This window comes from Silene latifolia, chromosome 11, assembly GCF_048544455.1.
Source record: "Silene latifolia isolate original U9 population chromosome 11, ASM4854445v1, whole genome shotgun sequence".
In the NCBI taxonomy this organism is placed as follows: Eukaryota; Viridiplantae; Streptophyta; class Magnoliopsida; order Caryophyllales; family Caryophyllaceae; genus Silene; species Silene latifolia.
In genome coordinates, this window is record NC_133536.1 from 23,433,060 (window position 1) to 23,444,087 (window position 11,028).

The 11,028-nt window shown below is 33.6% G+C and overlaps 1 long non-coding RNA gene across 2 annotated transcripts; it reads left to right on the forward strand.

Moving 5' to 3' along the window:
* Positions 1-7,580: 7,580 nt before the first annotated feature.
* Positions 7,581-10,326, forward strand: LOC141611389 (uncharacterized). 2 transcript variants are annotated; one of them, XR_012528608.1, is made up of 3 exons: positions 7,581-8,333; positions 8,620-8,923; positions 9,839-10,326. It is a non-coding gene; the product is annotated as an uncharacterized LOC141611389 (long non-coding RNA). The 2 variants fall into 2 exon arrangements; XR_012528607.1 differs by having other exon boundaries at positions 7,591-8,333; positions 8,620-8,719.
* The last annotated feature ends 702 nt before the right edge of the window (positions 10,327-11,028 follow it).

The following is an 11,028-nucleotide window of genomic DNA, read 5'->3' on the forward strand; positions in this document are numbered from 1 at the left end:
GCACAGGCGCTGATTTCACGGAATCATTTATTCGTTCAGCTATCTCCTGCATTTCCACAGCATAATCCTTCATCCTTTGGCTTTGAAAGAATGATTGCGTGCATTGTGTAGCGACAGGGTCACTAGAATAGTTTAGACCTCCTGTTAACCTTTTGAGCGTCATGGCTGCATCTGCATACCATGAATAGGAGACAGTAGCATTCCTTTGTATCTTCAACTAAAGCTCATGCACATCCTACACTCAAAAAAAGATAATTTGACAAGTGTTCAGTCAAAAGTGTTCATTCAAAAGTATAATTTTAACTTTGACAAGTGTAATTCTAACGGCCAAAAGTATAATTTTAACGGACAAAAGTGTAATTGTAACATACAAAAGTATAATTTTAACTTTAAAAAGTATAATTTTAACGGACAGAAGTGTAATTTTAACAAACAAAAGTATAATTTTAACAGTCAAAATTGTAATTTTAACGGACAAATGTGTAATTTTAACTTTAATAAGTGTACTTTTATCTGATAAAAGTGTAATTTTAACTGACAACCTTGTAATTTAAGCAACTACTGATTAATATCACAATTACAATTGTAATGTAATTATAGTGAAAGAAAGAGTAACTTTAAAACATGTAAATTAGCTTTGACAAATGAACAAATAACACTTACATCTACAGCCCGAGCTTTCAACTCCTCGTCATCATCAACACCAGATGGGAGTTCAATCTCGATGAACTTCTTCCTATCTGAATTTGAAGTCACTTGTAATGCCGCATCACTAACCACATTAGCAATGGCCAACACTTTGCTATCATTAGGCACCCCGCCAATGCTTAACACTTCCTTTTGAAGACACCGAGGATACTTGACCAAGGACCAAGTTTGCCGACCCAAACTGTTCTTGTCAAGCTCACCATGTAATCTTTCAGAAAGCGTCTGCCGGTCCCAGTGCTTAATGAGAGGGAGGCTGTGGTGACAACTCGTACCACGGAAATCGAAACGTTTAAAGTACGTAATCATTAAGAAGGGGATACAACTGAGCAGGGTCTGTTTATTTTCACCAATACCTGCCGCGGCCTTCACCAAATTTTCCAGGACATAACTACATCAATCGTACTGCGTAATAGCGTTCACATCTTCAACGGCTCTCAAAAGCTTGAAGTCAATCCCACTGTATGAAGTTGGAGTTAGGAATGATGACATGGTGAGCAGAACAAACAGCCTGTAGAATTAAGGACCTCCTTTTTTGTATTTTTTTTTAAAGATATCTTGGAAGACAATTCCTAAATTAACGCCTTCGTTAACCCCTTTTATGTTGTATGCTTTCCGCCATTTATCTTTCAATTGCTTGTTCTCCGGCGCTTGAGAATCCTTTTGGCGGCCCGTGGGGTACTAGATCAACTGTTTTAGGACCAAGTGGTAACATAAAACAGTCATACACGTAATGCTTGGTGACCATGAACTCCTTATCTTTAGCTCCCCGAAAAATATACAATTCGTCGCTGAATGCTTTGAGAAAATCTTTAACATGACCCATTGAATATGTTTTGAGCTTAAGCTCCAAAATACCACCGAAACCGATCCTCCGTACCGCGTCTCGCTGGGCATCATTAAGCTTTTCAACGAGCTCAACAAGCTGCTTCGGCCGACACTTGACAAACACCTTTGCTTTTTTAGTCTTGGCTGATTTAGCCTCAACGTGATCTGACATCTGCTGAAGAAACCAGAATTAATTAACAATGTGACATATAGACCTTACATAACACAAAATACAAAAAACTGTAATTTTAAGTTTTTCAACCTGCTCAACAGGCTGCTTCTTCAACTTGACAGACACCTTTGCTATTTTGGTGTTGCCTGATTTAGCCTCATTTCCATCTGACATCTGTTAACATTACAAAAAATTAATTAACCATGTGACAGATAGATCTTACATAACACAATATATAAAGTGTAATTTTAACAGATAAAAGTAAAATTCTAACAAAAAAAAGTGTAATTGTAGCAGCATAAAGTGTAATTTTAGCAGACAAAAGTGTAATTCTAACAATATAAAGTGTAATTTTAACAGACAAAAGTAAAATTTTAACAAAAAAGTGTAATTGTAGCAGCTTAAAGTGTAATTGTAGCAGACAAAAGTATAATTCTAACAAAATAAAGTGTTATTTTAACAGACAAAAGTGTAATTTTAAAAAAAAAGTGTAATTTTTGCAGACAAAAGTGTAATTCTAACAAAATAAAGTGTTATTTTAACAAACAAAAGTGTAATTTTAACAAAAAAAGTGTAATTTTAGCAGACAAAAGTGTAATTCTAACAAAATAAAGTGTTATTTTAACAGGCAACAGTGTAATTTTAACAAAAAAAAAGTGTAATTGTAGCAGCATAAAGTGTTATTTTAGCAGACAAAAGTGTAATTCTAACAATATAAAGTGTAATTTTAACAGACAAAAGTACAATTTTAACAAAAAAGTGTAATTGTAGCTGCTTAAAGTGTAATTGTAGCAGACAAAAGTATAATTCTAACAAAATAAAGTGTTATTTTAACAGACAAAAGTGTAATTTTAACAAAAAAAGTGTAATTGTAGCAGGATAAAGTGTTATTTTAGCAGACAAAAGTGTAATTCTAACAAAAGGGTAATTTTAACGGTTAAAAGTGTAATTTTAACGGTTAAAAGTGTAATTTTAATTTTCAAAAGTGTAGTTTTGACAAAAATGAGATTTTGAGCGACAAAACTGTAATTTTAACAGAGAAAGAGTAATTTTAAGCAAACAAAAGTGGAATTTTTCAAAAAACTCTGGGTAATATTAATGAATATGAACATAACAATAAAAAAGAGCTAACATATCTGGATAATCTCAATTAACACGAAAGGTTAAAAATGTGAATGCATGTGCTTCAATGGAATAGTACAACATAACACACTGGGTAATCAAAATGTATGTGCTAAAATAGATAAGTAAATGTCCTAAATGTGCTAAAAATAACTGGGTAATCAAAATGAAGTAAGCAAATATAGTGATCAAATAGAATAGTACAACAACAATGGCGAATGGCAATTACATAACAATGCCCAATAAATTAAAAAACACGTCTAAATAAATGAAGAGAAAAAATCATAAAACTCTAAAAACCAAAAAAAAAACTACCTTGATAACCTACACAAAGTAATCTGAATGGACGAAAATGGCAGGTTGCAAGTGAGTGAAGAAAATGGAGAAGAAACCGATAATAAGGTAACAAAAAAGCGATAAAATTAGGAGATTTTGAGAGCAGTTTCGTTCTTAGGCGGTTGAAATTATTGGGGTTTAATTTGGGGGAAATATTTTGGGGGAAATTTAATTTTGAATAATTGAGTGTGTGATGTTTGTGATGTTTGATTGACAACCTGCATGCATGCTCATAACCTATGAGAGGTAGGATGAGAGAGGTAATTGTTTTAGCCATTAGAATAATATTATTAGTTGCTTTTTACTTTTAATCTAAGCCATTCAAACACATGATCTAAGGGTAGACAGTGGAACTCATGGACTCACATGTAAGACATGGACTTAGTTGATCTTATTACTCTATATATATATATATATATATATATATATATATATATATATATATATATATATATATATATATATATATATATATAGTGTAAAGTTCTCCTAAGTCCCTTACATCTATTGAGTCCTTAAGTCCTTATAAGGGCTCTTGGATGAAGGGAATGAAGGGATGAGATTACATCTCAATGGATGGCCACAAATCAATCTAGTCTAATTAGCTCCTCATTGCAATTAAGTTACCCACTAATCCATTCATCCCTCATTATCACAAACTCATTCCCTCTCTCTAAATCTCACAATCTCTCCTTTTTCTCTCTTCCTCTCATCACCAAACCACAAAAAAAAAAAACCCAAAACCATAACAAAAATTTCTGAAAAATAAATTTATCATCCCTCCTTCCCTCCCTCCCTCCCTCCCTCCCGTAGGCCGTACCCTCAAACAACCACCCCGCACCCGACCACCGCCACCTTTCACGACCACCACTCCCTTCGTCCTCTCCGTCCTTCCTACCAGCCGACCATATACACCACCATAACCACCGTCACCTGGCGCACCACCCTTCTCCGTTCAGATCTGCCGCCACCACCATCTCCCCTCATTCCCTCTAAATCCCGTCCCTCTCTCATTCTCCCTCACCACGACTATCACTAATCCCACCACCGACAACCCACAACAACCACAACCAGGGATGTTCAAACAAACTGTTCATTGGGCTATCTAGCATGTTCTTTCTTGTTAATCATTCTTTTACCAATTTGACTTTATGGCTGTTAGATACTTGAGCTATTTGTAATAAACCTCGAAGTATAGGATGCGTTCCTCTACATTTAAAATAACATGATGCTTTTATATTTTCGGCAAACATGATATTCGTTTTTTTTTTGTTGAGGTTTCCAATGTCTCAGGCCACCACCCAACATTTCAGATTCGTTTTTTTTTTTAAAATTTCAGATCCGGTTTTTGTACTGGTTTCCAATGTTTATATAATTTGAATTCCGTGTTTACTTGTGTCGGATTCCGTTTTTTTAAGGTATAGATTCCGTTTTGTAAACGGTTGTATTTAAGATTTCGCTTGATTTTTTCATTTATTTTCATCTACTTCTTATTTCGTTTTTTTTTTATTTTAGATCTAGTATTCTTGGTTTTTATTTTGGTTTTTTTATTATGTTAATGTTGTGGGTGTTATACTATATTTTAGATTTGTTATTTTGGTTTTTATTAAAGTTACAATTACACTTTTTTCTGCTACAATTACACTTTTTTTTGGTTAAAATTACACTTTTTTTGGTTAAAATTACCCTTATTTCTGTAATAATTACACTTTTTTCGGTTAAAATTACACTTTTTTTTGGTTAAAATTACACTTTTTTTGGTTAAAATTACCCTTATTTCTGTAATAATTACACTTTTCCCTGTTACAATTAAACTTTTTTCTATTACAATTACACTTTTTTCTGATACAATTACACTTTTTTTTGGTTAAAATTACACTTTTTTGGTTAAAATTACCCTTATTTCTGTTATAATTACACTTTTCCCTGTTACAATTACACTTTTTTCTATTACAATTACACTTATTTCTGTTACAATTACACTTTTTTTTGTTACAATTACACTTATTTCTGTTACAATTACACTTTTTTACTTTAAAATTACACCTTTTTCGGTTAAAATTACACTTTTTCCTGTTAAAATAACATTTATCTCTATTAATGACTAAAGTTACACTCTTGGACTAAAGTTAGACAGACTAATTTGGACTATTTGGACAATTTGGACTAACTAATTTGGACAATTTGGACAATATGGACTAACTAATTTGGACTATTTGGACTAATTAATGGAGTTATTTACGACTAAATTGAATACAATATTTACAACTAAAATTGGACTAAAATTATACAATTTTGGACTGAAAATACACTATTTACGAATAATTTTGAACTAATAATACACTATTTACGACTAAATTTAGAGTAAATTACACAATTTGAACTAAAGTTACACAATTCATTTATTTTGAGTCATTGAGATTGTGAAATTTCAATTATTGTCCACTAAAGTGTAACTTAGTAAATTGATAGTTTGTGTATCTTTTATCATTTTATGAGTGTAATTTTAGTCCAAAAAAGTGTAATTTTAGTCCCAAAAAGTGTAATTTTAGTCTACAAATGGGTAACTTTAATCCACAAATGTATAACTTTAGTCTACAAAAGTGTAATTTTAGTCAACGAAAGTGTAATTTTAGTCCATAAAAGTGTAATTTTAATCCAAATTGTATAACTATAGTCCAAATTTGTGTATCTTTAGTCCAAATTGTGTAACCTGAGTCCAAATTGACAAATTTTAGTCCAAATTTGTGTAACTTCAGTCCAAATTGTTCTAACTTTTGTCCAAAAGCGTAACTTTAGTCATTGAGAAGGTAACCTTAGTAGAGATAAATGTAACTTTAATAAAGACAAGTGTAATTTTAAAGGAAAAAAGTGTAATTTTAACAGAAAAAAATGTAATTTTAACGGAAAAGTGTAATTTTAACACGAAAAAAAGTGTAATTTTAACAGAAAAAAGTGTAATTTTAACGGAAAAAAGTGTAATTTTAACAAGGAAAAAACTGTGATTTTAACCAAAAAAAAGTGTAATTTTAACGGAAAAAAGTGTAATTTTAACGGAAAAAAGTGTAATTTTAACCGATAAAGTAATTTTAATAGATCCTAAATCACACAATACCAAAAGAAAATTTTAAATACGAAATTTGGCAAATATATATAACAAGACGGATATTAACAAAGTGATATCAACATAAAAAAAGTAAAAAATGAGATTTCATAACTAATAGATTTAGTACTATAATTTTAACCGGAAAAAAAGTGTAATTTTAACACAAAAAAGTGTAATTTTAACGGAAAAAAGTGTATTTTTAACAAGGAAAAAACTGTGATTTTAACCCAAAAAAAGTGTAATTTTAACGGAAAAAAGTGTAATTTTAACGAAAAAAAGTGTAATTTTAACGAAAAAAAGTGTAATTTTAACCGATAAAGTAATTTTAATAGATCCTAAATCACACAATACCAAAAGAAAATTTTAAATACGAAATTTGGCAAATATATATAACAAGACGAATATTAACAAAGTGATATCAACAAGAAAAAAGTAAAAAAATGAGATTTCATAACTAATAGATTTAGTACTAAAATCAAACTATAATTTGTAAAAATGTCAATAACCGGAAAAAAAAAGACCAAAACATGAAAATTGAAAAAAAAAAAAAACGGAAATGAACAAAAAAAAAACGGAGATGGGTAAAAAAAAAACAAAACATTAACTACAAAACGGAAATGAAAAAAAAAGACCAAAACATGAAAATTGAAAAAAAATAACAAAACGAAAATGAACAAAAAAAACGGGTCAATGAAAATTGATCTATTTTAGTAGATCTAAGATTAAAATAAAAAAAAAACTCACAAAATTAAAACAATATTATATAGCAAGACAATATAAGGACAACAAAAAAAAATAAAAAGAACACCCAAACATCAAGTTTAAAAAAAAAAAAAAAATTAAATTAAAAAAATGACGTCGTGGCGGCGGCGGCAGCGGTGGTGGTGGCAGCGGCGGAGGTGGCGACTGTGGTGGTGTCCGGTGGGTGGTGGTAGGTGAATGAAGAATAGATGAGTAAATGATTTATTTGGATTTTTTGGGTTTTTTATTTGTTTGGTTTTTTGAGTTTTTTTTTTCTTGGGTTTTTTTTAGAGAATATGGAGAAGTGAGATATAGAGAGAGAATGAGGAGATGTGATAATGATCTTTTTTGTGTTTCATCCTATCCCTTCATTTTCAAAATCCAAAGGCTCACAATGAGACTTATGGACTCACATGTAAGAGGTGGACTTACATGATCTTATTACTATAAATATATATATATATATATAGGGTCGGGGTCAGGTGCGAACTAAAGTTCAGTACGAACCGTACGAACTAACTAAAAAACCACTCCTCCTATTACTTAAAAACCAACCCCCACTACTCTCCCATCCTCTTTCATCCCGTACCTTCATGTACTGGCTTCTGCTGCCGCCGGGGAGCACCAACGACGACGGCGACGGACCGATCACTGCCCATATTCAGGTGCACTGCCGACGGCCACCTCCGTGCACCACAAGTCACCTAACGACCCACTTTCTCCTAATACTTTCTTATCCCCATCCACCACCACTGACAACAGCCACCATAGCCTGATGCTGGGGTCACCCTCGACCAACCAAAAGTCGGAGAAGCGACGAGCACCTGCATCACTACTCTCGTCACTGTCGGCAACCGCGCGCTTCTCTTCTTCAACCATATTCATTCCTATCAATTCCTAGATCTAGTGATAAAACCGACTTCTATGGGCGCGGCGTCTATTGGAGGTTGTTGTGGGTTGGCGTTGGGTGGCAGCCGATAACCAGATCTATTTAGGCAAAATGGAACCCTTTGAGAAGAATAAATTCGACATGACTGGTGTTTGTGGGGATTCCGGTTGACGACTGACGAGGTGGTGTTGGTTGTGGTTGGGCTGCGATGGTGTTGGTTATGGTTCTGACGAGGTTTCTTGTTGTGGATGGGGAAGCTCGTCGATGTCGCTGGCGCCATTTGAAGTGTCTGGTGATATCTTCGGCGCCTTTGGTGTTATTCACTGATATCTCTGGTGTCGTCAGAGGTGGGCGTTGATATTGTCGGTGGTTGTCAGGGACGTCACCTACTATTGTGGTGGTGATGGGTGGGGATACACAAAATTATGCTCCAGGTACGCATAATACTACTCTAAGATACACAAATCGACAATTGTATCTGAATGTATAATATATGTATTTGGACTAAGTAATATGTGTATCTAGGTTAGATTGCATCTTTCTGGTAAAGAAGGTCTGAAATTATCAGCTTTAACTAATAGCATTACATCATGTGCTGAATGTTTGTTTCATCTTCGACATCCTAATTAATTGGTTAATATTTGCCAGGTAGGATATGGATGTCTACTACTTTTGGCTGCAGTTATAAGGACTCATGAATATGTTGCTTGTTGATTGCAGGCTAATTGCTAAATAAAGGCCAACAATGCCTGTTCTCTCAGTTGTGATCCCTCGTCTAAAAATAAACCAACTAAAATGGAGTTTTGCTGGTGCCTTTGAGGTATGGAGGCTTAAATCTTTAACTAATGCTATTACTTTGAAGAGATTAATCAGGAAGGGAATTCCTCCTGTTTGAAGGCCTAAGTTTTGGTTTACGTTGTCGGGTGCTGCAAAAACAAAAATCTACTGTGCCTGAGAGTTATTATGATGATTTGATTATGGCTACTGAGGGCATGTAGACGCCTGTGACTAAAAGATTGATCAAGTGGGTTTGCTGGTTTTTTTTTTTCTTGTTTTGGCATATTTTTGATGCTATTGTTGTAGTGTCTTTTGTGAAGCTTGATTCATTGTTTGTGGTTGATTGTTTTATTGAGATACTTTAGCTGAATGATTGTTAGATTAATTGGCTTTTTTGTGGATGATAATGTTTTGTTTCTTGATATACCATGCTGTGTTTCTTGATCTTTCATTGTGTAATATGTATGAACAGGTTGATATTGTTGTAATGCGTGTATAATCGTAATTGGTCTCATGACGCATTTGGTAATATGTTGGCGGTATTACATCTCCTTATTACAGTTTTTTACGTGTCTTCATTGAGATATCAATCCTTGGAAATTTAATTGTAGTATTGCAGCTTTCAAGTGTCAGACTATGTTACTCCGTCACTATGTTACTCTCGTACCCATGTCCGACACTCAATACTCCGATGTGGAAGGCATGGAATGACACCTGGACACTTCAATTTATGCCTTATATAAAAGATTTTTTTTATAACATAACAGAGTTTGACCCTTGGATATGCATCCTTGTTAGACACCTGAGTCAAATTCCAAGTTTTCGACTTGAAACCATTGTTTATGAAATTTTACGAGGCTATTAAACTCAAGCAAGAGTCACCATGTGATTTGTATTAGTTAATTGGTCCCATGCCACTGTATTTTATGTTTTTATGCACCATCAAAGAATTCATGGCAACAGATGCCTAATTACTTGAGTACTATAATCTTGCATTTTCATGGACTTCATAAACTATACGACTTCATCCAATTCCTAATGTGAAATGGATAAACGTATACTATTGTTATATATTTGCCATGAATATCTTTGAGCAAGTTTAAGCTTGGTTAAGCATTAGAATTTTGATACCTTTATTCATTGATTTCTTGTATCTCTATAGGATTTGCCTCGAACGTTTCGTAGTGACCCATGGCTGAATTTGACAGGGCCATGCATCTCTCCAGCATGTTCTTGTTGCATACTTATGTCGAGTGGCGGTTGCAGAAGTGCGAGGCAGTAGCTAGTATTGATGTTCCAAGAAATATATCTATCAAACTTTAATGTATCTAATTTGTTGTTTCCAATACCCAAGAAGCAAAATTCATAAAATATGTAGTTAACTAAAGGTATGTGCCTATTAATTTAAAGGGGTGTATGTAGGAACTTAAAGCAATGTATCTAATACTTTAAAGAAGTGTATCTAGCTAGCTAAAGGTATGTATCTAGTAATTTAAAGGGATGTATCTAGCAACTTAAAGAAATGTATCTAGTACCTTAAAAAAGTGTATCTAGCTAGCTAAAGGTATATACCTCGTAATTTAAAGGGATGTATCTAGCAACTTAAAGAAATGTATTAGTACTTTAAAGAAGTGTATTTAACTAGCTAAAGGTATGTACCTAGTAATTTAAAGGGATGTATCTAGCAACTTAAAGGAGTCTATCCATCCTAAACTAGGACGGGAAAGGGTTTAGGGTTGGATTAGGCCCCTACCCTAAACCCTTTCCCTTATTATCGGAATGGGGGTGTGGAAACAAAAACTAAACCCTAAAAATAAGGGTGAACCCTTTCCAAATCTAGCAACTTAATGGGGTCAAATGAGGGGATGGGTATTCTAAATTTAGAACGGGAAAGGGAGGGTTGGATTAGGTGGCTTCGCGTAGCCCTTGTTATTGGAACAAACAGGGTGAACCAGCTGCGAGGGAGAATGAAATCATAATATGGTATGCATGTTACAAAGTAAAGGCCAATTAGGAACCAAAAATTTTAGAGGGGATTGCTGTTAGATATGGTGTGCATGTGGCCAAGCAACTTCGTGTTCAAAAGACTTCATTAAAAAGACTATCATTAAAACGACTCTTTATTGGTAGGTAATATGTCTAAAATCACATGTTGGTACTGGGCTGGATTTCAATATCCATGGAATAATCAGCTCAGCGGAGTATGGTTGTCAAATTAATGGGTATATTCCTATATTAAGGACCAGGTAATTAATGTGTATCTAACAAGGTAAATGAGTGTATCTAGCTTACCAGAGATGTGTATCTAGCTTACAAAGGCCTGTATCCAGCAAGGTAAAGGAGTGTATCTAG